Raw genomic sequence first — 21692 nt, forward strand, 5'->3', positions numbered from 1 at the left:
CGACCTGTTCCATAAGTCTCTCAGCTCTCCCTTTGCTTCAGGTGACATTCCTTTCACGCCATTGATTGTTAATTTGTGTTGCTGATGCGACCTTCTGACCCTGCTCTCATGACTTTGTTGTGAGGTTGGAATCAGCCTGTCGGTGTAGTATCCCTTGGTTATATTCTGCATAGCCTCCTCCTGGTGTCGGTAGGTGTTGATTCCGCTGTTTTGTGGTCCATATATCTCTTTGTTCCAGTTCTCAGATGATGGTCTCCTCCCCCTCTGTTGGCTGTCTCGAAGTAACCTGTTTGGATAGAGTTCTTGCTTTTCTTTTTCATTATAAGTGTCTATGTCTAGTGGAGCGCCGCATTTCTCTTTGGCCTCCGTGGGTGGCTGCATGGTTTCAATTTCAACCAACTTTCCATCATCATTTTTCACATATGTCTTCCTATGGGAGACTTGCTTCCTTTTATTGGGGCTTTGATTGGGTCCTGGACTTTCTCCATTAATATCCTGAGTCTGCAGTGTCACATACTCATCTATCTCATTTCCATCTTGTTCTGCCTCAGCTTCACCTCCTTCTTCATCTGTCAGTGTTACATTCCCACTAATCTCCACTGTTCCTTTCATCAGTGGGAGCTGTCTAGCTTCATCTACTTTATATACCGGTGCATATGGGGGTGGCCTATCTTCCTTTATTATCCCTTTTTCTTCCTCCTTCTTGCCTTTAATTAGTCCTACTGCCCAATCTTTAAATAATTTTAATATTTCCTGTTCCTTACCCCGTTTTTCCTCCCTCTTTTTAGTTTTATCATGGGCTTTATGATTCTTTATCAATGCTTCCATATCCCTTACTTGGGGCAATTCAAATGTTCCCTCTGCTGGCCACTTTGTGTTTAGTTTTTTGGTTCTTTTTTCCCACTTCTTTGAAAGATTTTTAATGGTGTCAGCACACATTGGGATTGAGATGCTATCTTTTCTACTGGGGTTTTATCGCTTTGTGTCACCGAAGCCATTGTCTCAGGATTTTGTTTATTATTTACTGGTCTTTAATAATTTTTCTTTATTCTCTTAATTGGATCTTTTATTTATTTGTTTTAATTTTTAGCCTTAGTTCCACAGCAGTTTCTTAGCTTTGGGACTTCTTATGTACTTTAGAATTGCTTTTATTTGTACCTCAGTCAATGACTTCGTTTCCACGCCCTCCAATTCTAGCCAATTGCGATTGTTGCGTTTCCAAATAATGTCCCTCCCCAGGCAGATCAGTTCAAAACTCCAGAGCTCAGACTCGTCCACCTTTCGACTTCTCAGAGTGACTCCTCCTGCCCAATAGGAATAGGTAAGACATGGGGTTAATTGGGTATCAAATCCAGCTGCCACAGTGATCGAAATATGCAATTCACTTTTTGGAAATGTAATAAAATCCAATGGTTCAAAGGCTTCAACCAGAGCTTTTCGTTCATCTAGATTTAGAATTTGCCTTCCCTTTTTTCCCCTCCTCCTTTTCTTTCTCTTCCCTTCTCTACTCTCCATTTTCTCGCTGCTCTTCCTGCTCCTCAGCTTCCCTTTTGCTCTTGCGTATCTCCACCCACAGGTGGTGTATGTGCGCTGGGTTGTTTCCAAGCACTATTGACACTGCCAATCTTTCAAGTGTCCAGTTTGTGGTAGGTAGAGGCTCAACTCTCTCCCTCCTTCCTACTCTACACAGCGTCTGACTCTCCCACTTCACTGGCCTAACCCCGAGTGCCACTATGATGTAGGCGTTCTGTAGTATGGTCGCTCCTCCCCACTGCTGGGGTCGAAAACGCCACAGGTTTTTCTTCAGATATGGGATTAGCACTGGTTCCAGTTTTATCTCTACTGCTGTCAGTAGTGTTTCCAAAAGGGTGGTTCTGGGGGAACAGATCCGATCTAAATGTGGTTTCAAGTTTTTCAAAGTCATGTATTTTCTGATCTCATATCGCCAGCCCATCCATGGCCATTCGTTATCAATCTCTTTTAAATTTGTAATTCTTGTGAGTTGCCGCAATAACTCTGCTTTCTTCTCCTCTGTTAGTTCTCTCACCTGTCCTTCTTTGTCTACGTATTCCTTCTCTAACCAAAAGTGATTTCTGATTCCCTTTGATTCCACTAATGCCTTTTCAAAGTTAGCCCAATCTATTGAATCTCTTCCTCTTCTTCTAAACAAATGATCTTCCCATTCACTCCTAATCATCCATTCTGGCATTCTAGTCATCTCTTGAATATAGTAGTTTGGTTTTTGCTTTTAATTCTGTGCTCTCTGTAATCAACACAGCTCTTCTCTCCCTTATCTTGCCTTATCTGCCTGCAGGCACTCAAAAAGCACTTTACTCAATGATTAACTGCTCATCCGCTGCACACACTCTCACACACACCTTTCAGGGGCCCCCTTGTTCATTCAGACGCACACATATACACCTCTTTCATGAACCACAACACTCTTATTTTTTATCACACTTCTATTCGTTCTGCTCAGATTTTTATTTACACTTTTGATGACTTTTGGGAGGGAAGAGGGTTATTTTTCACAATTAAAGGTTGTGTTTCTCCGTTTGGATCACACCGCTTGCAATTTAGAGAGTGTCCAAACAGACGACACAATAATTTTCTTGGAGTATTTTTAGTCTTAGCTTGAATTCTCACAAGACCTATTCCATTCTGTATATCCTGCTTTTTATCACTCATTTATATTCAATTCACATAGTATGCAGCAGTTGCATATTGCCAATGTTCATATGGTAGTTTAGTCACTTTTAAGCTAAGTTTTCCCGTTTCTCTATTCAAACACGGCCTCCAGTGTGGGGCATTAAAAGCCACCACAACTGTTTGACCTTTATTTAATGGTGATTTTCTGCTTGTGGTAGCAACCACTGATAATATTGCTGGATCTGTCAATATTATTTGCTCTATTTGTTTCCCTTTTTCTCTTCCCAAAAGCCTCAAACAATATTGTGCTCCCACTGGAGCAAACAAATACCTCTTATTCCACACTGTTTCCGCTCTCCTCCGTCCCTGTTCTTCCATTGTAATTGGAACAACTCTTTTCCACGGTACGCAAACACTTTCAGTCATTTACAACTTATTCTCTCTAGCTCTATACAGTGCAATTTACAATTTTACAAGGCCTTTTTACTGCATTAATCTAATGGTTTTTCTTAGCATATTTCTCAAAGAAACACTTTATGCCACTTTTCTCACACAGCCTCTTCCTAGGCTACACACACACATAAATAATGCACTCCTTGTGCTGGTCTCTCCCTGGACCCTTATGCAACCCTTGTGCATATATAGCGTCTCCCTGCGCGAGCGCACCTGCGCTTGGCCTCTCCCTGGGCCTGGCCTCTCCCTGGGCCTGATTAAATATAAAAACTGCGCGCTTTTTCTGAGACCTAGAAATTACACCTTTTACTCAGAAATATTACGTTTTAATCTTACCCCAATTTATTCGTTTGGCAAGGCTTTTTTTTTGGCAGAATCCCTAGGCAGCAGCTCGCCAGGGACCACACAAAACAAAATATAAGCAAAGTTGCTTACCTTATTTATGTGGCGCGCCTTTTGTTTTGTGAGGCCTCCTGCCAATCCGCCCACCACAGGATCCAGTCCGCCTTTCCCAAGTCCCTTCGTGGTCGCCAATTATGTCGAAGCAAGTCGGTGGTCGCAAGTGTCCTCTCAATTCAATTACTTCAGAAGAAAATAAGTCTCAGAAGCGAAGTTCCAGGTCTCAGAAGGTTAAACTTTATTGCCAGAACAACAAAGTGAGATGCCAGCTGATCATCTGAAGCTTTTAGGGTAAAACATCACTTTATGTACCTTTTCCTTATCGCTATGGATCCAATGAGCACTTTTAAGCTTATCTCTAGCTTTTGGCTCCACCTTAGGTTTCGCCACCATTATAATTAAGTCATTCATTATGTTTCTAATGGTGGAAAATCCCATGCTTTCCATTTTTTTAAAAATCATCCTTTTACTTAACATTCCATTGTTTCCATATAGATACACACATTTCAGGTGGTTTCCATGCATTCATACAAGTGGTGTACATTAGGGACCTTCTTATCTGATGGTTCCTTTACCTCTAAGTGCTTAAAACTATCATCCTTCTGTTTCCATTAAATGCATGCACTTAAGCTCATCCTTCATATTCTTCTATTAAAAGCACAGTAATGCAAACATTAATCATTATAACATGAAATATACTTGTGAAATTTTTCAACAAAGCACAACCCAAACAATGTTCTTACCAAGCGGTAACCTCCCCCAGTTTCTCTTGAAGCCAAAACGGAAGTGACTTAAACTGCACTTCATCGACTGGCCACTAGGCTCCAGAAGGCGCAGAATCTCATTGAGGCTCATGTTAAAATGCTCAAATTTACAGCCAGTGGTGGAATGTAACGAAGTACAAATACTTTGTTACTTTACTTCAATTCAATTCAAATTTATTTGTATAGCGCTTTTCACGATACATATCGTTTCAAAGCAGCTTCACAGAAAATGCATCTACATTACAATTTAAATAGATTTGTACATGTTATGCATTTCAGAAATGCACATATACAAAGCACACAGATTAGCTAACTATCTATTATTAATCAATATAATATCTATGTGTGGCGGAGGGGGCGTGGTTTTGCAAGGTCTGTAGCGGGAGAGAGAGAGCCGAGCCGAGTGGTGAGTAAGTAGGTCAAGTGCAGATGAGTAACACCTGTGTCTGATTGCAGTAATTGGCATGGAGAGACTGCATATAAGCTGCAGCGGGGAGAGAGTTGGGAGAGAGAGTTTGGACTGGGACCTCACGTGACTGCCTGCCTGAGAAACGCATTTGAAACTGAGAGATTAAGCTGACTTACTTTTGAGAGTGTTTCCTGTGTTGATGCACCCACGAGCGCCTATTTTGTTTGTATACAAACTTCTGAGAATAAAATCGCGAGTCCCAGTCATGCCGACCCCGCCTTCTTCCTTTCCTCACCCACATACATCGAACCTCATCACACTGGTGCCGAAACCCGGGAAAGGAAGAAGATCGCCGCCGCCATAAAATCTCCGCCGGGAACGCCACTTGCCGGCATCGTACGATCGCCCGCGGGTCTCCACCAAGAACACCACCAGGAACTGCTGGTCGTGAGGGAGGAGCATGGGAAACACTTCGAGGTCCTCCTCCGTGCCCAGCAGGAAGACCGCGAGCTGTTCCGGAGCTGGATGGACCGGGAGATTCAGGCCGTCCCCACCCCCGCCCCCGCCAAAGACTCCATCCCAGCGCTGCCTCTCAACAAGATGGGTCCAGAGGACGACCCCGAGGCTTTCGTCGACCTCTTTGAGAGGTCCGCTGAGGCACGGGTCTCGCGGTGGGATGCTGCCCAGAGCAGCGACGAGATGGAGGACGGGTGCTCCGCCCGAGGCACCGGCAGCTCCCAGACCGGCGCCCAGGGGAGGGGGAGTGACCACCGACCCGTTCCCCTCCTCATCCTCACAGAAACTCTCTCCACGCCAATTCTCTGACCTACTTCCAGCCACTAGGGCGGCAGGGAAGTCTGGGCCAGCTTGCTGGCGTTGTGGGGACCCGGGACACTTTATTGATCGGTGTCCAGTGATGGAGGTGGGGACACCGATCCGGGTCCCTGATGTGCCGCAAGCTGCCCCCGATCAAGCCGGACTGTACCAGGTAACCGTGAGTATCAAGGGGGTTACTTATCAAGCTTTGGTGGATTCAGGTTGTAACCAAACCTCCATCCATCAAAGCCTGATTCAGCCTAAGGCGTTGGGTAATAGCCGCTTGGTTAAGGTGAGGTGTGTACACGGGGAAGTGGTGAACTATCCGTTGTTGCCCGTGGATATTCAATTTCGGGGACAAACGCATAATGTTGAGGTTGCAGTTAACCTGCACCTCCGGCATCCGATAATTTTGGGAACCAATTGGCCAGCCTTTAATAAATTATTGGGGCACTTGTGTGCGGATGCCTCTTGGGGAAAAAAAGAGTAAAAAGGAAGGTGACGGTTGCTCAGTTGGGAGAGGTGGATTCGGGACCTCTGGGGTCAGTTCCGGGGGAACAGAGCGCTCTGGAGACTCCCATTCTCACAGATCGCGATGACTTTCCCCTGGAACAGTCCCAGGATGAGACGCTCAAACACGCGTTTAGTCAGGTCCGTTCCATCGACGGCCACCTCCTCCACCCTGACCAACCACTCTCCTATCCCTATTTTTCAATTATAAAAGATAGGTTGTATTGGGTGACCCAAGACGCCCAGTCAAAACAAGATACAACCCAGTTGTTGGTACCTAAAAGCCGCCGGGAAATGCTTTTCCAGGCGGCTCATTCTAATCCAATGTCCGGGGCATTTAGGACAAACGGCTACACTAAACCGTCTCATGGCCCGGTTTTTCTGGCCGGGCATTCACGAGAATGTACGCAAGTGGTGTGCGTCTTGCCGTGAATGTCAGTTGGTGAATCCACCGGCCACCCCAAAAGCACCATTGTGCCCCCTTATGTTGATGCAGGTCCCCTTCGAACGAATTGGTATGGACCTCATCGGGCCATTAGAACGGTCAGCACGAGGGCATCGCTTTGCGTTAGTCCTCGTCGACTACGCAATGCGATATCCTGAGGCAGTTCCGCTCCGCACTATCTCGGCAAAAAGTGTTGCGAGTGCGCTGTTCTCTTTAATCTCCCGGGTGGGAATCCCAAAAGAGATTCTCACCGATCAGGGCACGGCGTTTATGTCACGGACAATCCGCGAGCTTTACGAATTGTTGGGCATTAAATCGATTCGCACCAGCGTCTATCACCCACAAACGGACGGTCTGGTCGAGCGTTTTAATCGCACATTAAAAGCCATGATTCGTAAGTTCGTTCACGAGGACGCCAAAAATTGGGATAAATGGCTAGAGCGTCTGTTGTTCGCTGTTCGCGAGGTCCCCCAAGCCTCCACGGGGTTTTCCCCCTTCAAACTGCTCTATGGACGCCAGCCTCGGGGGGTGCTGGATGTCCTTAGAGAGGTTTGGGAGGGCGGACCTTCCGCGAGTAAGAACGAAATTCAGTATGTCCTGGACCTGAGAACAAAACTCCACACTTTGGGGCGGCTGTCTATTGAGAATTTGTTAAAGGCTCAGGACAAACAGAGACAGCAGTACAACAGAGGTACTAGCCTCCGTCAATTTTCACCAGGAGACAAAGTGCTTGTATTACTCCCTACGTCTAGCTCTAAATTACTCGCAAAGTGGTAAGGGCCCTTTGAGGTCACACGGCGAGTTGGGGATCTCAACTATGAGGTGATACGGTCAGATAGGGACGGGGCACGTCAAATTTACCACCTCAACCTGTTAAAGAAATGGTTTGAGGCCGAGTCAGTGATGCTAGCGACGGTAGTGTGTGGAGAGGAGGATCTCGGGCCAAAGGCGGTCCAAAAACCTCAATCTCTCGCTCTGGCCTCTGGGGGAGACCACCTCTCACCCTCGCAGCTCACTGACGTACAACGGTTACAAGCAGAGTTTGCTGACGTGTTCTCGCCCCTACCTGGCCGGACCGACCTCATTCAGCACCACGTTGAGACGGAGCCGGGGTTTGTGGTTCACAGCTGGCCTTATCGCTTGCCTGAACACAAGAAAAAGGTAGTTCAGACAGAATTAGAGGCTGTGTTAGACATGGGGGTAATAGAAGAGTCCAACAGTGACTGGGCGAGCCCGATAGTTTTAGTTTCCTAAACCTGACGGCTCGGTCCGGTTCTGTGTGGATTATCGTAAAGTAAACGCGGTGTCGAAGTTTGATGCTTACCCAATGCCGAGGGTTGACGAGTTGCTTGATCGGCTAGGGACTGCTCGTTTTTATTCGACACTGGACTTAACAAAGGGATATTGGCAGATCCCCTTATCTCCTATGTCCAAAGAAAAGACCGCTTTCACCACGCCGTTTGGATTACACCAATTTGTCACCCTTCCTTTCGGCTTGTTCGGGGCTCCTGCGACCTTCCAGCGTCTGATGGACAGAATTCTCCGGCCGCATGCTGCATATGCCGCTGCCTATCTAGATGATATCATCATCTACAGTGCAGACTGGCAGCGTCATATGCAGCATTTGCGAGCTGTCCTGAAGTCGCTGAGAAGGGCGGGGCTCACCGCCAACCCGATGGCTCCCCGGCCTCTTATTTTTCTGTGCTGCTTCGGCCATGACTATAACATTCGGCAAACAAATGATAGTTTGGCTCGCACGTCCGAATTTAAGGAAGTGGGAGTGGTGGTGGAAGTGACGTATATGCCGTAAAGCAGTGGTTCTCAACTCTAGTCCTGGGGACCCACTGCTCTGCAGATTTTGTGTCTCTCTTATCTGACACACTCAGTTCAGTTCATGGAGCTCTCTCCTAACGAGCTGATGATCAGAATCAGGTGCCTTAAATAAGGTAGACATACAAAATGTGCAGAGCAGTGGGTCCCCAGGACTGGAGTTGAGAACCACTGCCGTAAAGCAGTCGAATTTTGTAGTTCTTTTTTTTCTCTGGTTACTACCCGAAACCCGAAGTTTAAAAGTACGATTAAAAACGATACAGACCCCGTCAGGCTATGGCAGACGTGTCATTCAACCTATTGTAAGTCGATGTATCATCACAAGAGGTTTGAAAATATATTATAAAGGTTGAAAAGTTACCTAGTGCTGCTTTAACATACACAGTTAAAATTGTGCAGTTTTTATATTTATAACATATGATACAGTTAAGCAACATTACACTAACAAGAGTGTTGTTTTCCTTAATACCATCATGACTGAAAATGACTAGTGATGTTACGTCTGACACCGACGCTGCGAAGCTTGCTTCAAACTCGAACGCTCCTTGCATCATTACGTCACTAGTCACTTGAAAATGACGTCTGAATCAAACACACTGGTTCACTCCTGTAGTGAACCACCTGACTGCTTTGACAGCCCAATCCAGTGTTGACAGGTTTGAAACCTGGCGGCTGAATTTTTTATGAAAGTGAAGCCAAACCATGGCAACACCGTGGGTTAGTAATCGGTGTTTGGATTGGCGTTATTGTTGAGGAGAGTGGATTGAGTTTATTTTTTTTATTATTAATTACAGAACATATGAACATTGTTACATAAAAACATGCATCAAAGACAGAAACTTCAAAAACCCTCTGCTACATTATATGTTGCTGCCTTCAAAGTGAACTCATGTATTTCAGCTTAATATGGTTCACAGTTAAAATATAAATATATATGAGGTTAAAAATCATATGTTTGAGGCAAATAGTATCTCATGGCCAATAAATAATAATTTCATGTTTATTTCTTTCTGTTAAAAACTTTGTGAGAGAAGGGGGGAACTTATTTTTTTGTTCCGTGTGGAAATTATAATTGTTGCTATGTGGACGCTGAATGGGTGCACTCGCTAAGATCAGTGAGATATATGCTGCGGCTTGCGAGGCGGCTGTCTGAAAGCCACGGAAGATTGCAAGGTTATCTTTAAGTTTAACGTTGAAGCATGAAGATGAAACACCCTTAAGTTTACCCTCTCGGGTTCATGCGGCCAATGAGTTCTGACGGCAATGTGGAAATGTGGCAATAAGGAAGCTTGTAGAGACATGTTTGAAGACGTTGTCATCGAATAAATGCCCGTTAAAACCCAGGAACGACTTGAGCCTTTATTAAACCTTGAGGGAGTAACAGTCAGAACTCAGCCTGCTTCGTGCTGGAGGAGAAGAGATCGGTGCCTGTAGCAACGGAGCCAGCGGCGATCAGCTCGTTAACGCATCGTTAACTACGCTCAAACATCAAAGACAACTCGGACTGCATGCACGGAAAACCTGACAAGTGGCAAACGGAGTCCAGAAGTGTTGTGGGATCAAGCTACAAAGAAGTAACACATTTAAACAAGTTAAATGTTAAGAAGTAGTTTAATTATGCTAACTTTAAAGGGACTCTAAAGTGCTAAAAGGGGTTTAAGTGTATGTGTCTGCAATTCAAGTTTAAGTTTAAGTGAATGTTTATTTCTTTGTAAGGTGATTATACTAATTGCAAGTCTAATTACAAGTTAAAGGTCCACTAAGGCATTTTAAAGGGCAAGTTAGATTGTTTTCTTGGACATTGAAGGTAATTTCTTTATTTCATAAAAGGGGAAAACAGTTCATTATTTGCATTAAGGATTTTATAACACATTTTTAAGGTTATTCTTACCAGAGCTCATATTTACAGTTAAATAGTATAATTTTTTTTTGTAATCTTACAAACTCACAAGTAATTTGACCTTAAGTCGATACACATACATCATCTCAAGTAGTGAAATGGCTGAGCCTAAAGTCCAAGGAAGTGAAGCTGTGAAGTTGCAGGAGCAAGCAAGTCCTGATGAAGAAACAGTAGACTTAAGCCTGCAGCAAGAGACAAATACAAGTCAAGTAGCTGAAGAAAATGCTTTGAGAAAAAGCCAAAGAACCAGAAAGCTTACTGAAAAGGGCCAAGCTCTACACGAAGAAAGAGTGAATAAGCTTCAGTGTCGCTTTAAGACCAATTATGTCAAATGGAAAGATATTGCCAAACAAGCTAAGAGAGCGTTCGATGCATCTAGCACTGCTAGCTTACAGGATCACATCGTAAAGGTCCAAAATGCTTCAGGAGAAGTAAAGCAAACCTATCACGAGTTGCGTAGTTACGACACTCCTGACAATGATACCCGTCGTCGAGTAGACACATGTCATGCTGTTTCTGTAAGGATAATAGAACATGCAGTGGAGATTCTTAAAGAAGAGGAAAGTGGTAAATACCCAGGTAAAAGGTCAACTCACTGGAGTGAGGCTGGCTCGGTGTTCCAATCAGCAGCATCTCACAGGTCTAAACGTACGGGTAGTGCAATCACACGTTCAAGCCATTCAAGCAAGTCATCTGCAAAGAAACAAGAAGCAGCAGCAGAACTGGCTGCAACTGAAGCCACCTTGAAAGTGATGCAAGAAATGGAGCGTGAGCAAAGGGAACTTGAAAATCTTGAAGCTGAAAACAGAAAAAGACTTGCACAACAAGAAGACATTAGAAGAAAAGCGAAGGCAGATAGAACGCTTAGAGACTTCAACTTCAGATGAAGAAATATAAGACCTTCTACACAGTAAGTCAAAGTCTAAAGAAGTTGCACCTTACCTGGTTAGTTTGCCTGAACTTCACCTTGCACAACCCACTGCTAACCCGCAACAATGCACTGTGCCACAAGAGACCACAAGACAGCAACATGCAACCAATGTTACACAAGAAGATAGCACTATGGCATTAGTCAGAGCGTTAGCAGAGTCGATCAACATAAGCCGTTTGCCAGTACCAGAACCTTCAGTCTTCATTGGAGACCCACTCAAGTACAAGGATTGGAAAATGTCTTTTCAAATCCTGATAGACAGAAAGAACATCCCAGTAAATGAAAGCTCTACTACCTCCGTAATGTTGGTGGGCCAGCAAGAAAAGCAATTGAGAGCTATTTCCTGTTGGGAACGGATACAGCGTATCTTGCAGCATGGGACATTCTGGAGGAAAGATATGGAAGCTCATTTGTTATCGCCAAAGCCTTCAGGGATAAGCTCACATCATGGCCAAGGATTGGACCAAAGGACAGCGCTGAATTACGAGAATTCTCAGACTTTCTCAGAGGCTGTGAAACAGCAATGTTCCAGATTAAGAATCTTGAAGTTCTCAACGACTGTAGCGAAAAACAGAAAATACTCAGCAAGCTTCCTGATTGGCTAACGGCAAGATGGAATAGAAAAGTAATTGAGATACAAGAGCAAAGTGGATCATTTCCAACATTCAGCAACTTTGTCGACTTCGTCACAAGAGAGGCCAAGATAGCGTGCAATCCAGTAACGTCGCTTCATGCACTAAAGGCAAGTGTCTCTGAAAAAACAAAGTTCTCAAAGACCCGAAGTGTTGACGCAAAGGTGCTAGCAAGCAGTTCGGTAGAGAAACCAGACACTAAGAGATGTATCTTCTGTGAAAGACCAAACCATGGAATTCATGTTTGCCGAAAGTTCATGGACAAGTCAATCACAGACAGAGTCAAGTTTGTACAAACAAAGGGATTGTGCTTTGGATGTCTCAGCCCTGGTCACCATTCAAAGAAATGTGAAATGAGAAGTGTTTGTAACACATGCAAAGGAAAACATCCAACATGCTTACACCAGGAGCGTGACAAGGAAGTTAAAAGGACAACGGATTCTAACAAGGAACAAAAGGACAAAAGGAAAACCAAACAACCAAGTACAGAAACACCAAACGAGGCAATATCCAACCGGGTTGTACATAACACTAACAGTGATCTCACATCCACAATCATTCCAGTTTGGTTGTCCACTACAAGCGATCCAGAACACGAGGTTCTTGTCTATGCCCTTCTGGACAGTCAGAGCGACACCACATTCGTTCTTCAAGAAAAGGCAGACGCTCTAGTCACAGAAAAGATACAAGTGCACTTGAAACTTTCCACACTGTCATCCAGGGATGCAGTCATTTCAAGTCAAAAGCTATTTGGGCTACAAGTCAGAGGCTTCTACACATCCAAGAGAATCCCTCTCCCAACAACATACACAAGAGACTTTATCCCTGCTAAGTCATATTCCCACACCTAAAACAGCAAGAGCATGGCCTCACTTAGAGAACCTTGCTGAAGAGATTGCTCCCATGATAGAGTGTGATGTCGGCCTGCTTATAGGGTACAACTGTTCGCAAGCTCTGCTACCCAGAGAAGTGGTGTCAGGAAGGGACAATGAACCATTTTCTCAAAGAACAGACCTTGGCTGGACTATAGTCGGTGGAACTGATCCCTTTGTGGATTATGGTGACACTATAGGAAGCAGCCATAGAGTCATAGTCAAAGAAGTGACACCTTCTGTTCATGCACCAAATCTCATACCAAATGAAGTCATGTATGTCTGTCGTACACAAGTTAAAGAGCTAGTCACACCACTAGATGTGATCAAAGTACTGGAGTCCGATTTCAATGAACGCTGCGTGAAGGACTCTAACTTCTCCCAAGAGGATCTGCGTTTCATTTCCATAATGGAGGAAGGAGTAGAAAAATGAAAGCGAATGGTCACTGTGAGTTGCCCTTGCCCTTTAAGAAGGACAAACCAAACCTGCCAGACAATAAAATATGTGCCGAACACAGACTCAAATGTCTAAAGAAAAGATTTGAGAAAGACAAGCAATACCACAAAGACTATGCAACATTCATGAATGAAACGATAACACGCAGAGATGCGGAAAAGGTTCCACCTGACGAACTGAACAAAAAGCCCTCCTGGTACATTCCTCACCATGGGGTCTACCACCCCCAGAAACCTGGAAAAATAAGAGTCGTGTTTGACTGCTCGGCAAAGTACGAAGGTGTGTCATTAAATGACTTTCTGCTCACTGGGCCAGAGTTAACCAACACCCTGGTAGGTGTTCTATGTCGGTTTCGTAAGGGTCAAGTAGCAGTGATGTGCGACATAGAACGCATGTTTCATCAATTCCATGTCAAGCCAGAAGAACAAGACTACTTCCGCTTTCTGTGGTGGGACAATGAGGACTTCTACTCCAACCCCTCCGTCTACCGTATGCGTGTCCATCATTTTGGAGCTGCTTCATCGCCCGGCTGCGCAAACTACGGCCTCAAGTACATCGCAGCTCAAGGTCAAGGTCATTTCAATGATGCCACAATTCGTTTCATTGAGAGAAACTTCTATGTGGATGATGGCCTAATAAGTGTCCACTCAGAAGAAGAGGCAATCCAGTTGGTAAACGAAGTAAGACAACTTTGCAATAAAGGCAAGTTGCGACTTCATAAGTTCATATCAAACAGCCAACAAGTATTGGCATCCCTCCCAAAGGAAGACTGTGCAGAGACAGTAATGAAACAAGACCTAGCTCTTGGCGAACAACAGATTGAGAGAGCTCTAGGCGTCAAATGGTGTGTCGCCTCAGATCATTTCCAGTTTCGAGTAGTCGTGAATGAACGCCCTCTCTCCAGAAGAGGAGTTTTGTCGACAGTAGCCTCTATCTTCGATCCACTTGGCTTTGTGGCGCCTTTCGTCCTACAATGTCAAGATTGAGCGATGCTACCTACCAGTAGATTTCAAGACAGTTCAAAAGTATGAAGTCCACCATTTTTCAGACGCAAGTGTCACGGGGTATGGAGTCTGTACCTATCTAAGAGCAACCAGCATAACATTGCGTCCTAGTCATGGCCAAGGCCAGAGTATCCCCCACAAAAGTAACCACGGTGCCAAGACTCGAGCTGTCCGCAGCAGTTGTAGCAGTACGCACAAGTGACATGCTCAGAGGAGAATTGGAGCTTGAAGATGCCCAGGAATTCTTCTGGATGGATTCAAATGTCGTTTTGGGATACATTAATAATGACGCAAAACGGTTTCATATCTTCGTAGCTAATCGCATACAGCGCATCAAGGAAAGTACAAAACCAACCCAGTGGAAATACGTGATGTCAGAAGACAATCCCGCTGACCATGCGTCACGAGGGCTTAAGGCAAAAGAGCTCATTGCTTCCAATTGGTTTAGTGGTCCAGAGTTTCTCTGGCAGGAAGAGCTTCCAAGCGGTGAGGTTAAGGTGAGAGAACTTGATGTCAAAGATCCAGAGGTGCGCAGGGTCATTGTACACCAGACCTCAACCACAACAGATTCGCTCACTAATCGCTTCTTTAAGTTTTCAAGCTGGACAAGATTAGTGAAAGCAATCGCCAGACTCCAAAGATTTCTCAAGGAGTTTAAGGGTACAAGACAGAGGACCAATGAAACCACAAGTCTCGAGGAAAGACAGGATGCGGAACTTATCATCATGCTCATTGTACAAACGGAAATCTTCTCCAAAGAGGTCAATGATCTTGAGTCACAAAGAGAGATGACCAAAGACAAAACCAGTAGGCTATACTGACTCAATCCCTACTTAGACCACAGGGGCATCCTTAGAGTGGGAGGTCGATTAGAGCACGCTGCCATGCATCCACACATCAAACATTCAGTCATCCTACCAAAAAACAACCACATAACAAGGTTACTGATTGATCACTATCACAGACAAGTGCAACATCAGGGGCGTGGCATGACCATAAACGAGTTGAGATCAAATGGCATCTGGATCCTTGGATGTAGTCAAGCTGTATCATCAGTCATCTACCGCTGCGTCAAGTGCAGAAGGTTTAGACGTCACACTGAAGAACAAAAAATGGCAGACCTGCCGCGGGAGAGAATGGAGACAACTCCTCCATTCACGTATTGTGGGATGGATTGTTTTGGTACATTTTACATCAAAGAAGGTCGAAAAGAGCTGAAACGTTATGGACTATTGTTCACATGTTTGTGCTCTCGTGCAGTGCACATAGAGTTACTTGACAATCTATCAACCGATGCATTCATCAACTCACTTTGTGCATTCATTGCCCTACGTGTAAACGTTCGCCAACTCCAGTCAGATCAGGGCACCAATTTTGTTGGAGCGAGGCGTGAATTCTTGAAAGCAGTAAATGAAATGGATCAAGAATGCCTTAAACAACTAGGATGCGAGTTTGTCATGAACCCTCCCTCTGCTAGCCATATGGGTGGAGTTTGGGAAAGGCAGATCTGGACCATCAGAAGTGTGTTAACATCTATCCTGGATCAGTCATCCCGAACACTTGACAGTTCATCCTTACGGACTTATATTTATGAAGTGATGGCAATCATAAACAGCCGACCTATGACAGCCCACTTACTCAGCGACCCAACAGGTCCTCAACCTCTTACGCCCAACTTACTTCTGACAATGAAGTCCGCAATAATCTTGCCTCCACCTGGAAACTTCGTAAAGGAAGACCTCTACCTCCGCAAGAGATGGCGTAGAGTCCAATACCTGGCCAATGAATTTTGGCAAAGATGGAAAAGGGAGTACTTATTGAGTTTACAACAAAGACAGAAATGGCACAAGACAAAGAGAAATGCGAAAGTCAATGATATAGTAATTGTACAAGACGATACTGCACCCAGAAATGAATGGAAGCTGGCTAAGGTCGCCACTGTGTATCCAGCTGAAGATGGATGTGTGCGGAAGGTCCAGTTATTGATCAGCGACTCCGCATTAGATGACCAAGGAAAGAGACTCAGCAAACCAGTCTATCTGGAGAGACCTATCCACAAGACAGTCACATTACTTGAAGCTGACTAACATAACTTAACTTACAGTAATCGCTTACACATAGTTTGTTGGTTGAAATCACAAGTGATTTAGTGGGAGTGTTGCTGCCTTCAAAGTGAACTCATGTATTTCAGCTTAATATGGTTCACAGTTAAAATATAAATATATATGAGGTTAAAAATCATATGTTTGAGGCAAATAGTATCTCATGGCCAATAAATAATAATTTCATGTTTATTTCTTTCTGTTAAAAACTTTGTGAGAGAAGGGGCAAACTTATTTTTTTGTTCCGTGTGGAAATTATAATTGTTGCTATGTGGACGCTGTATGGGTGCACTCGCTAAGATCAGTGAGATATGTGCTGCGGCTTGCGAGGCGGCTGTCTGAAAGCCACGGAAGATTGCAAGGTTATCTTTAAGTTTAACGTTGAAGCACGAAGATGAAACACCCCTAAGTTTACCCTCTCGGGTTCATGTGGCCAATGAGTTCTGACGGCAATGTGGAAATGTGGCAATAAGGAAGCATGTAGAGACATGTTTGAAGACGTTGTCATCGAATAAATGCCCGTTAAAACCCAGGAACGACTTGAGCCTTTATTAAACCTCGAGGGAGTAACATTATATAAGTACAACCAGTTACACAAGCACATCCTTTTCAACATACAAAAATATCAGTCCCACCAGTTAACAAGTTATAGAGTTCTGCTTCCCACAGCTAAACAAGATAAAGCTTTCACACATGATACTGCCCTGCTAAAAAAAACTATAGAAACCATTAGAATTTCTGTGATGTTTTCCAACTTTTTTTAAGCTGGTCTGATCCTCTGTCCTAGTCTAAAGAAATAATTACACACACACACACACACACACACACACACACACACACACACACACACACACACACACACACACACACACACACACACACACACACACATATCATGCTTAATATTTTATTATCAAGGTGAACACATGAAATTCATCAGTATCTGTAAAATTCACCTAAATGAGTTTCACAGCACTAACACTGTTTCAGCTTTGATTGCCTCGGTAAACACGTAATAAACGGGGCGTTAACATATAAGCCTACTTGCATTTTATGGTTGTCAGCTTTGTTGCATTACATTTACTTCACCAGGAGATGGTGCTGCAATTTCTGTCTGAATGAAGCTTCGAGTAATGAACCATTTTCGACACAATTGTATCAGAAAGCAATAATGCTTCGAAACGCTTCATTTGGCCATCACTAAAAATGCACACTGATTTCATACGCCAGTTCCATAAACAATTTAACATTAAGTCACTTACATTTTAGAAGCAATATGGACTTTGTTCTATTTCAGCAGCGAAAATAGTTCCAAAAAAATATCACAGCAGAACCGTAACGCATCTCACAGCAACAGTGTGTGTTAGTGAATGATTCAGCGTTTTAATGAATCGGTTGAATCAAAGATTCAATGGCCTATTCGTAAACGACGGCCAAATTCTTGAATGATTCAGCCGTTTCACTGAATCGACTCAATGAATCGCTCATTAAGACGGTCACATGCTGCCACCTACTGGTGGTTTAGTTTCATCTTTCCAACATTTCTTATTTGTATATTCAAAAATATTTAAAATAATCTCATAACATTATTTAATGCAGTTGTAATTTTTCAGTGTAAATGATTTAATTTGATTGGTAACAGCCTATAGTGTCTTATTCTAATTTAATTTATTGATCAAATTTAAGAATATAAAAGGAAAGCCGAAGCATACCCTATATTTAATAAGATTATGGAAAAATGCCCTTTATAAAAAGGTACAAATATGACAAATATGCATATTTAAATATGTCAAAGCTGATTAAACACTGGTGAGCATATTGCTTCAGTATAGATTATATTTACAAAAAAAATCCGGACAAGCAAATGTTTTACTCGGACAAGTGAATGACAGATTTACTTGTCCGAAGGACAAGCGTGTGAACCGGCTTAATGTCGAGCCCTGTAGTAGCAGGTTCAGCCAGTTTATTCAACCTGAAGAAATGTTGGTTGCACTTTATTTTTGATATTACTATTGTATTTGTATTATTTTAATGTTGAAAAACAACAGCAAAAGTAGCAGGTAAACCTACTATTAATTAAACCTGAAAAGAAGTTAGCTGCACTTTATTTTTTTACATTAATATTGTAATATTTGTATGTTGGAAAACAAAAGCAGAAGTAGCAGGTCAACCTACTGTTGAAATGTTGGTTGCACTTACTGTGCTTTTATTGAAAATGTATTGAATATTGAAAATGAGAGCAGAAAAGGTTAACTTCCAGTTAATTCAACCTAAACAGTTGGTTGCACTTTATTCAAATAAAATTTGAATGCATTTGCCATTAATTTTTGTTTACTTGTTTGTTTATATCCATAATTAATTGATACCTGATTCCCTTACAAGAAACAACAGGAATCTAGGAAACTTCACCTGCAATGACCAGTATCCAGATATTTATTTCAGTCACACAATTTTTGGCTAAAAAGTTACTGAATCGATTTCAAGTCACTGAATCGTTTCGGATCGTATCGTTCTAAATGAACCAATATCGCCCTTGAATCGTATCGACAACCTCAAATCGTGATACGAATCGAATCGTTGTTAAAACGAATCGTTACACCCCTAGTACCTAGTCAAGTCAAGTCAACTTTATTTATATAGCGCTTTTAACAATACAGATTGTTTCAAAGCAGCTTTACAGTGTTAAACAGGAAAATAATGCAGCATCATTTTATTCAGCCGTCTAGCCATTCTGGAGAAAAAATTTCATCAGTTAATTTCAATTATCATACAGTGACAGTGTGGGCTTTAGATCAGTAATTAGAGTAGTAATTTTGTTTATATGGTTAATTTAGTTTAATAATTAGATTTATTTCGATATTTAGTTGAAAAATTTAGAAAAAATTAGTGTCCCCAACTGAGCACGCCAAGCCAGAGGCAACAGTGGCAAGGAAACCAAAACCCCATCAGGTGACCTAATGGAGAAAAATAAACCTTGGGAGAAACCAGACTCAGTCGGGGTGCCAGTTCTCCTCTGGCCAATTAACAAACAGCGTATGATTATTATTCTGGAAACTTTACAGGTCAGAGGTCATAATAGATCGGAATATTCGAAGGATCGGAGGCAACACGCCGGAGACGGGTTTATTGAGGATGACATATCGATTTAAGTATTATTAAATTGTAATATTCGAACAATCGGAGTCATCGCGCCGGAGACGGGTTTATTGAGGATGACATATCGATTTAAGTATTATTAAATTGTAATATTCGAACAATCGGAGTCATCGCGCCGGAGACGGGTTTATTGAGGATGACATATCGATTTAAGTATTATTAAATTGTAATATTCGAACAATCGGAGTCATCACGACGGAGACGGGTTTATTGAGGATGACATATCGATTTAAGTATTATTAAATTGTAATATTCGAACAATCGGAGTCATCACGACGGAGACGGGTTTATTGAGGATGACATATCGATTTAAGTATTATTAAATTGTAATATTTGAACAATCGGACTCATCACGCCAGAGACAGGTTTATTGAGGATGCCGTGTCGACGATGCAATTTCAGGAGAGTCTAATCACGGTCTCTGCAGACACTTCAGGGTCATGTGTTGGTCTTCTCTGGGCGCAGGTCCACCATCTGATCTTGATACGGCCTGGATCCGGCTGACTGCAGTAAACCTCGGGATAAAACAGAGAGACTATCATTAGCGTAGATGCCATTCTTCCGATGATGTAACGAGTACATCAGGTGTTATGGGAAGTGTTCCCGGTTCCGGCTGACCTAGTTAATGCAGCCTAACAATCATTTCATTGAAAAAGTGTTTTATGTGTATGCCACAGTAAAGAGATGTGTTTTTAGTCTAGATTTAAACTGACAGAGTGTGTCTGCTTCCCGTACAATGTTATGCTGGGTACACACCAAAAGATAATCGGGCTGATTTTGGGTTTTGATTTCCCCCCTTCCGACAATCCTAGCTATGTCCCGATTATCTTGATGGTTCTAAAGATTATCTTATCAGATTTTCCTGTGGTGTGAAGTGTGTTAAGAGTGTCCGAACCTGCTCAGAAGAACGTCGGAGCCATCCCAATCGCGAATCGTAAATATTCAACATGTTGAATATTTACAATCAGAAATCCTGATGTGTGGGGGGAACCCCGAGGACAAACGCGCGCACACTCACGTGAAACGAAATAATATTCAATCCGAAAGCACGCTGAGAGATGAAATAGTCATGAACTGTTACAATTAACAATTTACATCCTAATATTTTTAATGATACTTATATAAGCACACACAAGTGAATATTAATGAATGCAAGCAAATATAATTTACCCAAGAAAAGTTTAAAATAGTGCTAAAAAGGCAAACTTTCCTTATATGTACAGTAGGCTATATGAATTGATATTGAATCAAGATCGAAATTGATATTTGTGCCAATCACCGCCATACTTATTCTGAAGTCTCGCGAGATTTTGCAAGATTTCCTGTGTTAACAGTAGGGACTCTGGTTGAAAATCTGTTCGTGTGTGGTGTGCTGTCTTTGTCACATCATGACACACCACAAATTATAGGAGCAAAACGGTTAAATCTAGGATTATTTGTCCTCATGTGTGTGGTCTATCACATTTTGAAAATCTTATAAGATGTAAAAAATCTTTTGGTGTGTACCCAGCATTAGGCAGACTGTTCTAGAGTTTAGGTGCTAAATAGGAAAAGGATCGACCGCCTGCAGTTGATTTGGATATTGTCACGTTTCATCAATTCATTGGCTGTGTTCGAAATCGCCCCCTATACCCTCATTCACTATTCCCTACATTAGTCCACTGATATAGTCCACTTCGAAAACGAGTGAGTGATTTTGGACACTAAGTGCGCCTGAAAGGCTGCCGTTTTTGCAGTTTGTGCTTGCTGTTTGGCAGCTCCAGTAATAATGAAAAGATTTATCCTGAACTCTGCTACGGAAACTAGCATGTAACCTTAATCAAACAATATAATAATCATCTTAAAAAGGATCATTTATACCTGTATGCATGATATTGGGCTGGACCAGTGCGGTTCGGAAGATGGATGGATGATTGATTCAGCTGTGGGCACTATTTGAGGGAACAGCCATTTAGTGGTGTCCGAAACCATAGTGGACGTTATTAAGTGCACGCATTCAATCCCACAATGCACCACAATAACGAGTTTGCAACCGATGTATGCTCGACGGCTAGAGAATACCCATAATGCACGGTGAGAGTCGCGCCGTGCATTGGGTGAATTCCTGCGTTTCGCCAGGAGATGACATCGACTCACACACTTTTTAAGACCAATGATATTGGACCCACTCACTTGTATCGTCTCCAATTGAGCACGTCTGTTTACATACCCTGATAAACACTGATTAAACGCGTTAGAAGCTTTATTTTCACTTTTCTAATATTTTCTTCATATTCATAGAAAATAAATTCCTTTCCGATCTGATATATGATGGAAAAAAGGATCAGTGCGAGTTTAGCGAAAGGCCGATTCGAACCTCTGAT

At 42.9% G+C, this 21692-nt stretch overlaps 1 protein-coding gene across 1 annotated transcript in view; it reads left to right on the forward strand.

Moving 5' to 3' along the window:
• Positions 1 to 21692, forward strand: part of traf3ip2b (TRAF3 interacting protein 2b) — a 1379907-nt gene that overhangs the window by 446994 nt on the left and 911221 nt on the right. The gene's annotated exons all lie outside the window — the stretch shown is intronic.

This window comes from Gobio gobio, assembly GCF_949357685.1.
Source record: "Gobio gobio genome assembly, chromosome: 19".
Lineage (NCBI taxonomy): Eukaryota > Metazoa > Chordata > Actinopteri > Cypriniformes > Gobionidae > Gobio > Gobio gobio.